The following is an 8,499-nucleotide window of genomic DNA, read 5'->3' as shown; positions in this document are numbered from 1 at the left end:
GCGAGGACATTCATTTGTTGAGTCCTTCATACTGTGAGGGTTGGCTTAATTGTCCAAGTTCTTGGTAGTTGGCGATGTCTTCTATTCTATCATACACATCTCTGTTGGCATCTCTAATTGAATTGTATGGACCGTGTTCGTTCGTTGAGGCTCGTCTTATATCAATTTTTTCTTTCACTTTCCTGTAACAATAAAGTATCCGCAGATGAGAAAGATATTTTTGCATTTTTTTTCTTGAATTAGCCATCTGATTTATTTCATCTACTTTATAGATAATTAGATTGATAAAAATCTTACCACGCAATGAAAAATGTGTTCACAAATATACTTAAAATGAGAAATGTAACCACGCCGTACAGAACAGAGTGAACTTTTGTTATTTCATTTTTCTCTGACGCCTCATTGTTTCCTACAATAGAATAAAGAAACATCGCCAACAATATTTGACTGTCTGTTTTTAGATGTACATGTATTATTTTAAAATCTGCATGTACCCCAACCCTCCCAATAAGGAAAGCCACCACTGTAGACAACTTAGTAATTTATCTTTCACAAATTTGCTCTTAGAATTATCTGTATCTAATGATAATCTGATTAAGAAATCCCAATCTAATTTAAATTAAATGTTAGATCCGCTGGAATATTCGTTTCACTAACATCTAAAAGCATCGCCTTAAGGGTCACGTCAGAGGTCAAATTATATCAACCAATCAAGTCATCGCCTGCAAAATCATAGTATCTTCTTGAAGCGAATAAGTCTAAAGGTTTTCGGAATTTGACCTCTGACGTGACCCTCTATGGGATGGTATTAGATGTATGGTGTAGCGAGTATGCGAGCGGATCTAACATCTTATTTTAATTAGATTGAAGAAAAACATGTATTATACGAATATCGTTGGAATCACATTGGTTATGAACTTGTAATTTAACAATCTCTGATGATGCTATAAAGGGCACTGTAAAATGCCCATGATATAAGAGAAATAAGAAAAAATCTAGATATAGATTTTCGTAAAGGAATCTATAGCTTCACATTTTCAAAGGTACTTTTTTTTTTAAATATAATTTAGAATGAATAACTTACGGCAGCCAGTTTCAGTATCGCAATGCTCACAATCTTCACAGCGTGAACGGTTTGGACCGTAACAACCTATATCAGAACCTATAGAAAATAGTTATCTGAGTGTATAAAGTTCGTATCTTGCTTGAATCATTGCGACCTCTGTTACAACGCACTTTGAAAAATTACGCACTTTGAAAAATTTTTTCAAAGTGCGTTAATTTTTGGGACCAGGTTAACGCACTTTGAAAAATTTTTTCAAAGTGCGTTGAATTTGGGACCAAATCAACGCACTTTGAAAAATTTTTTCAAAGTGCGTTAAAACTGTACATCATAATTTTACACCATGTAAACATTTAACGCACTTTGAAAAAATTTTCATGAAACAAAAGGAATTAGACTTTTATTTTAGAAATAGACAACAGTATTATCCCCTCGCAACGTATGATGGGATATAGTGATGCGATTATGTGTGTTATTACTTAGTGTGTATGTTAGTTTTTTTCTGTGTGGAATATTGACGTAATTTGTATCGGGATCAATGTTAAATGATTTACTGAACATGCTTTTTTGGGAAGGAATGCTCCGCTTTGCGGTGCCCTTACTTTGATGTGTTTCTTTCTAAAAAATGATGGATTGAAGAAAACCAAGAAACGGAAAACGAAGAAAAGACTGGCTGAATTAAGGTCTATCAGCTCAACTCTTTATCATTCCCACCCAGATATATCTATTTCTATAACTCGTAACTTTAAGTGTCAATGATATTTGAAAAAAAGAGCATTCTAAATACAGTATAAGCACTGTACAAGGAAGTCTGTAGTAAATCGAAATTTTGTTCTTTTAAATCTCAAAGTCTATTTATGTTCATTTTCAGGAAAATCAGAATATTAATTACTAGCTGTAAATTGCTTATTTTTCGCGAGTGTTTTTTATCGCGAACTGGCTCTCAAACGTCAAATCGCTAGAATTATAATTCGCGAATGAACGGTTAATGAACAGATTTTACATAGATTTAAGCACCAGAAAAATAAAAGCGAGTAATATTTTTTTCGCAAGTGATACTTCTCGCAAAATTACGCAGAAATTAATTCCTCGCTTATATTAAGGAATCTACAGTACCTGTCTGCTTTTCGATGTTAATTTGATACCATATCTGATGATCTCTCTGTTAAACTCCAGGTACTTAAAAACACAAGTTTTGCCAAAATTATAGAGTTATTTCTCTTTAATTTGGTATCCCTAATAAGTAAGGTTTTATGAAAATTCATATAAATATCTATAAAAATTTTTAGAATCATTCCAATATGTTAACTATTGAGAATTGACTAAGAGATAGGCGGAAGAACAATACTATCGTTCGTAGTTCTTTACGACATTGAATGTTGACCTTTTGACACCAAATTCAAAAGGGGTCTTCCTAAGGCCACAGGGATTCTGTTATGTTAAATTTCATTGCAAAAGCTCAAAGGGTTGGCGAGATATCGTGTGGAAACGAAAGCGTTACAGAAAGACGGATGGACGGACAGCTAGACGGACGGACTGACAGATAGACCCAAATTAATATCTCCCACTTTTCAAGCGAGGGACAAAAAGTATCAAATCAGGTTCAAATGATAATTTATCATACCTAAGATTTGTAGGAATATTGATTAAGCCATGCAGAATTTTTTTTTTTTCAAAGTGCGTTAATATGGTCGATATTAACGCACTTTGAAAAAAAAATTATTTTTTTAAAGTGCGTTAACCTGGTCCCAAAATTTAACGCACTTTGAAAAATTTTTTCAAAGTGCGTAATTTTTTCAAAGTGCGTTGCCACAGACCTCTCACAAGATGCAACTCTGCCATTCAGCAACTGAAATGTGACAGAACAATTGCTAAATGATAGTTAAATGACAGATTTACAATTCAGTCGCTTTTAGTAGGACATTGCTTTTTCCCATGTAAGTCATCAGGGATTACAATGTATAATAATTCCTTTACTAAATTACGGTGCAATGGCCTAAAGAATATTTACAATACTTCATGAACACCTTCTGCTAGATACTTATATATTTTAGACACAGATTTGAGACTAAACAAGTTATTTTTAAAGGCCAAAGCGTACAGTTAATATGTACTTTTGTCCTTTCATTTGTGATTCTGAAATATTTAAATGAAAAAAAAAATTTTGCACATTTCAGGAAACTTGATTTTTAAAACGAAAAGAGACAATCTTACCATAAATTTGAATTTCACAAACTTTAGGTATAGGAGCCTTTTCAGAGAATGCATCGTCTTCAGGAGCGTCATAGTTTGTTATAATTCTGAGGTATCTGGCTGTTCTTTTACATGAAATATTCAGTATACTTAAAGGTATACTGGAATCCGATGTGTTAGCTTTGTAGCATTCTTCCCATTGTTCTGCATCAGAGGAATTTGATACTTCTAAGCTGTATTTCCTGAATCGATATTGTCGTCTTGAATTCCAAACAACTCTTGATACATTCTTTTTTACCACGTTAAGATCATCTGTCAATATATCATATGGAGGTTTAAAACAAATAGTTTGGTTTAATTCTACGCTTATTAATAAAATTTAAATTGCCTAGAAAGGATATATTGTTTATACCAAGTTAATAACATTCACTACCAAATACAAATTAAAAATACTGTTACTGCAAAATTATCGCTTTCAATTACCAATCTCATTTTTATAGTAGATGACGATATTTTGCAGTTTATATTCTTTTTGTAAGTCCACCATAACCCATGCCTCTGACGTTGCAATACGTGCTGTATATACATGTATACAGCTGTGATAATCTTGTTTGGTATTTCCGTCAGTAACTTTATCTGCAGTTAAACCCTCTCTTACAGAACTCCGTTTAACTGTGCAAGTTACTCTTTTACAAATGGTATCTGTGTATTGGAAACAAAAACGTCCTTTCAAACTAGAGCGTCTTCATCGCATAAGTAAAAGCTTTACAATATATAGTGAGTTTGACCTAACAGTACGCATACCATTTAAAAATTATTGTAAGTTTTGATTGTAATCATCTTGGAAAAGTCAAGATTTAAGTTGGAAAACCCAGTACCAATTTTACCAACTTTAACAAAATATTATTGAAACAAAAACGCTTCAATAGTAATGAAAGATTATCTTAAAAGTACACAGAAAGAAATTATTTTCCGATCATTTACCATAACCGTGTATAATTCCAAGCAATGATATTGTCAGCATTACCCAGTGGGTAGCCATTTTAAAAGTAAATGGATATAGAAAATGAAAATCACAATTTAATAATAAATACTCAGGCTCTGTAAGCATAAATGACAAGTGGAGGAGTTATTTCTCACCGACAAAATTACTCAGTTTAAAATATCTATGTTTAACAATTTACAATGACAATGTAATTTTTTAAGCATAAAAGTTATATGATAGGAAACAACACTTGAATAAGTTACATAATTGTTCTCTTGACAATTAATCTTGATGTGAGAATTATACAATTCTCCACTTTGCTTTTAACTCATTTCCTTGTCCACAACAGGATATTAGACTTTTAAAGAAATTACATGTATGTATCCATTATGGTTCACATTTTTTTCTCCAAATCAAAAATTTCCTTTATATTAAAGTTTTATCATAACTCACTTGAAGGTTATAAAATGTCAATTACAATTTACGTTATAGGGTATTTCTAATGATCTGTACATTTTTTTTAATTTCTAAACTTATAAGGGGTATTTTCTTAAAATTTTCATCTCCTAAATCAAACGTTAAGGTGTGCACCGAAAATATCAATACAGTATGTACATGCATTTTATAAAGATACATTGAGGAAACTATACATTAAACAAGGCAAAAAAAAAAAGACTTATTTTTATTTTTAAAATGAAGACATCTTTTACTAGTTGGAAAACAAAACGAAAGAACCACGAACGATAGTATTGTTCTCCCGCCTAGCTCTAAGTCAATTTTCAAAAGTTTACATATTTGAATGATTTTCAGAATTTTTAAAGACATTTATATGAATTTTCATAAAACGTTACGTTTTTGGGATACCAAAGAAAGATAACTCTATAATTATGGTAAAACTTGAGTATTTCACTATAGAAATCAATGGAAAACGGAAAATATTTTTAAAACATCTTTCCCCCCATGAAACAAAAATTCCTTTTTACAGATAATATAGACTGTCATTTTACAAATTTATGCCAAAGCTTTTTGTGTTTCACGGGGGGGGGGGGGGGGGCCTATTTCTATAGACAAAAAAAGAAAAAATGTTGATTTTTACCCATTCTAAAGCTATTTGCAAATAAATAATTGTATTTTGATAATTTATATATGTTTTATTTATTTGTGTACAGCATAAGAAAAGATATGAAATACATTTAATCATATTTAAGACTATTTCAAAGTAAAGTGATTCTTAAAAGTTCGATTTCACTAGAAAATATAGTATACCCCCCTTTTTTGAGAGCTGAAATAAATGATCATTTACTATCTAGAGCTGGAATTAATATGATTAATCAAATACCAAAGATCTGTTCTTTGTACTAAACCAAGATTTATTGGCCAAATTGCAATTAAAATTGAATTTAAAGGGTGCAAAATGTACGCGGGAATCAAGAGTTAGAGTACGTGGTTCTTTCGACTTAAATATGTGTAAATAATATCATTCGTTACTTGTTCGATAAACTCTCTCTCTCTCTTTAAGAACATATTAAGATAAAAACAAGCATTCTGGGAGTATTGCATTTAAGCAATACATGTCCCTTACCTGGATTCCTACTCAAAAGAGAGCGATAAATGCATTTTAAACAGTATACACATCATGAAATGAAAACCTTTTTATCTTTAGACTGGAAAAAAACGCAAAAATTACATGCTTGGTGTTCATGTATGTTGAACTATGTTTAAACAATTTTCAGGAAGCATTCATCTGTACTGCAATATACATTGCCAGGAACTTTTCAAATCATTTGAAATAAAAAAAAAAAACCAAGATGTGAACAATTTTCTTTTCAACAATATTAGATTTAAATTCTTCGATGTCTTATTTAAAAATATGAGTACAATTCTCTGTTAGACTTGGACTTTCAGTAAGGCGTGGTAATCTAAATGTAATAAACGTCTGAAATTTACATACTCTTAGCCTTTCGTTAATTGTTGAAATATATATGGCATAGTAAGGCATGCAAATGTTTACAAGTGTACATGTAGCAATGCGTCAATGAAGGCGTTTTGTACAACTGAGAGGATCGGCATATGTCGTCTCATCGTTGTCAATTTAAAGTTTTTTTGTTATTAATTTCTTAACCAATAAGAAACTATTCGCCACTTGATAGACGTTAATTACATAGCGTCGAGAATACCATGCCTTACTGAAGTCCACGATTGACAGAGAACTGTACAGGGTTTAAATCCTTTTTGCCATTAGCAAATGCTAAATGTCTTTTCACATTTTTATTATTTATTTGTTTTTTAATCTAACTGAATGGTAAAATAGAAAAAAAAATTTATAAAGGAAATCAATTTTGAAAGGAACGACTATTTAGAAAATCAATATTAAACTTAAACCATTAAACAAACTTATCCATAATTGTGTCTTGAAGCTCAATGCAGTTTGTTTTTCAGTGAGGTGCCAACGCCTACATTCGTTTTAAATGTCATATCCAAATAGACCCGTGACTTTCACTTCTAATGCCGAGCGTTTAGCAAAGGAACAGTCAGTACCTATGGTTACCTCTTAGGTTTGACGCAGCGCCATGAACGAGAATCGAACCCGGGCCTCCCGATCACGAAGTGAACGATTACTGGGAAGATGAAAATGTGACAATTTACGACAAAACCAACGCGAACAATAACAAACAAATTTTAGCAGGAAAGCTTGACTCAGTTGAGCTAAAAAAATGTGATAATATAGCACATCAAAAGAAACAAGAAGTCTGTGATACAATGCTCTTACTAGTAGTACCCAGTGTGAATATACTTAAGGGAAACGGTACATGTATCATTTTTTAAGTTTTATTGGGATGTAAAACAGGTTGGCACATGATCAATAAAACTCAAAAAAAATGATACACGTGTATCTAATTACTTATATTTACATTTGTGACCGATTTATTACAAATAGTAAGGTACCGGTACTTAAGTAAAGTTTGAAATCCATAAAGTTTTTTTCAAAACTCAACAGTGCATTAATTGAATGTGTTGATAACGTCGTTCGCTTATGACGTCATTATCAAATTACGTAGATCGCTTATGACTAAACAATCAATTTATGATCACATGACGAGCGTTTTACGCAGATTTAAAAAAGCCTTGTCAAATAGTGTTATATAAGGGAGAATATTTGCAAATGTAAACAAAAGTTTGAATAAAAGATGATGCACAAATAAATAGGCAGTTGACATCAGATTCATATACAAATTAATCCAACCATATGGCATGCCTCAACAAATTATGTGCAAGAATTGCAAGCATTTGTAAAAAGTAGTTGCTAAGAAAATTCGACAAAATTATTGTTATCTATGGTAGGGTTAAAAGCATAAATAAAAGAGGAAGATTACAGCCGATTTGAACAAAAAAGCAGACCATTTGACATACATTAGAGAATGTTACGCTGAATTTTTTTAGCATCTGCGATAAGTTGTTGCTGCGAAAACTGCGAAGATTTTTTTTTATGTAAGAAACGGACAGATGCACATATAAACGAGAAGTGAAATCGTATTCAAACAAAAATGATTTCCATCATATGAGATGCCACAGAGAAGATTGTGTGGAAATTTCAAGCATCTGCGATGAGTTAATGCTGAAAAAACTGCGACGAAAACTTGATACGGACAGACGCACGGACGGACACAAAAACTACGATTAAGCAGCGTACTCCTTCATCTATGGAAGGGGGGTTATATAGGCAAACATCTCACGCAAAGATTAACACATATATGGTATACATGTAAAAGACAATCGAAACCTTAGAAAAAAAGGTTAGCAAAAAGATAGTTATCAAAACAAAATACTTTAAAACAGTAAAACTAATTGAGTCAAAACTAATCATAAATATAATTGAACATGACACATTAATAACCGTATTAAATATAAAGAATGTCTGGATGGGAGTCGGTCTTTAGAATAGACGTGCCTCGTGTTCAAGCAATATGTGCTACATTTTTGAGGAAAAATACAGTTAAATGTTATTATGATAATTTCATTTTTGAAATTTAAACCCATATGAATTATCGAATAAAATCTACAAAAATAAAATTAAATACATTAATACATCTATTATTTAAATGATTTTTGATCGACTACGTACTTGTGCTACACGATGGCGTTGTTGGCATTCTACTCTTCTCTAATTAAAGTTGATATTTTTTTTTCTTCTTTTATTCAAATAATGTCTATCCAAGTTTTATCAAAATTATCATATAGTGGACTTTAAATCTTTACA

General features: G+C 31.5%; 1 long non-coding RNA gene across 1 annotated transcript; it reads right to left on the bottom strand.

Annotated features, from left to right (window-relative positions):
- Positions 1-292: 292 nt before the first annotated feature.
- On the bottom strand, positions 293-3,508 carry LOC134281637 (uncharacterized). The gene is made up of 3 exons (XR_009995139.1): positions 3,278-3,508; positions 1,085-1,162; positions 293-409 (listed from the first exon to the last, which is right to left on the bottom strand). It is a non-coding gene; the product is annotated as an uncharacterized LOC134281637 (long non-coding RNA).
- Positions 3,509-8,499: the final 4,991 nt, after the last annotated feature.

The sequence above is a fragment of the Saccostrea cucullata genome, unplaced genomic scaffold (assembly GCF_032062105.1).
Source record: "Saccostrea cucullata isolate Sc308-1 unplaced genomic scaffold, CSIRO_AGI_Scuc_v1 ctg14526, whole genome shotgun sequence".
Lineage (NCBI taxonomy): Eukaryota > Metazoa > Mollusca > Bivalvia > Ostreida > Ostreidae > Saccostrea > Saccostrea cuccullata.
This window is presented reverse-complemented; position numbering and strand designations above follow the sequence as displayed.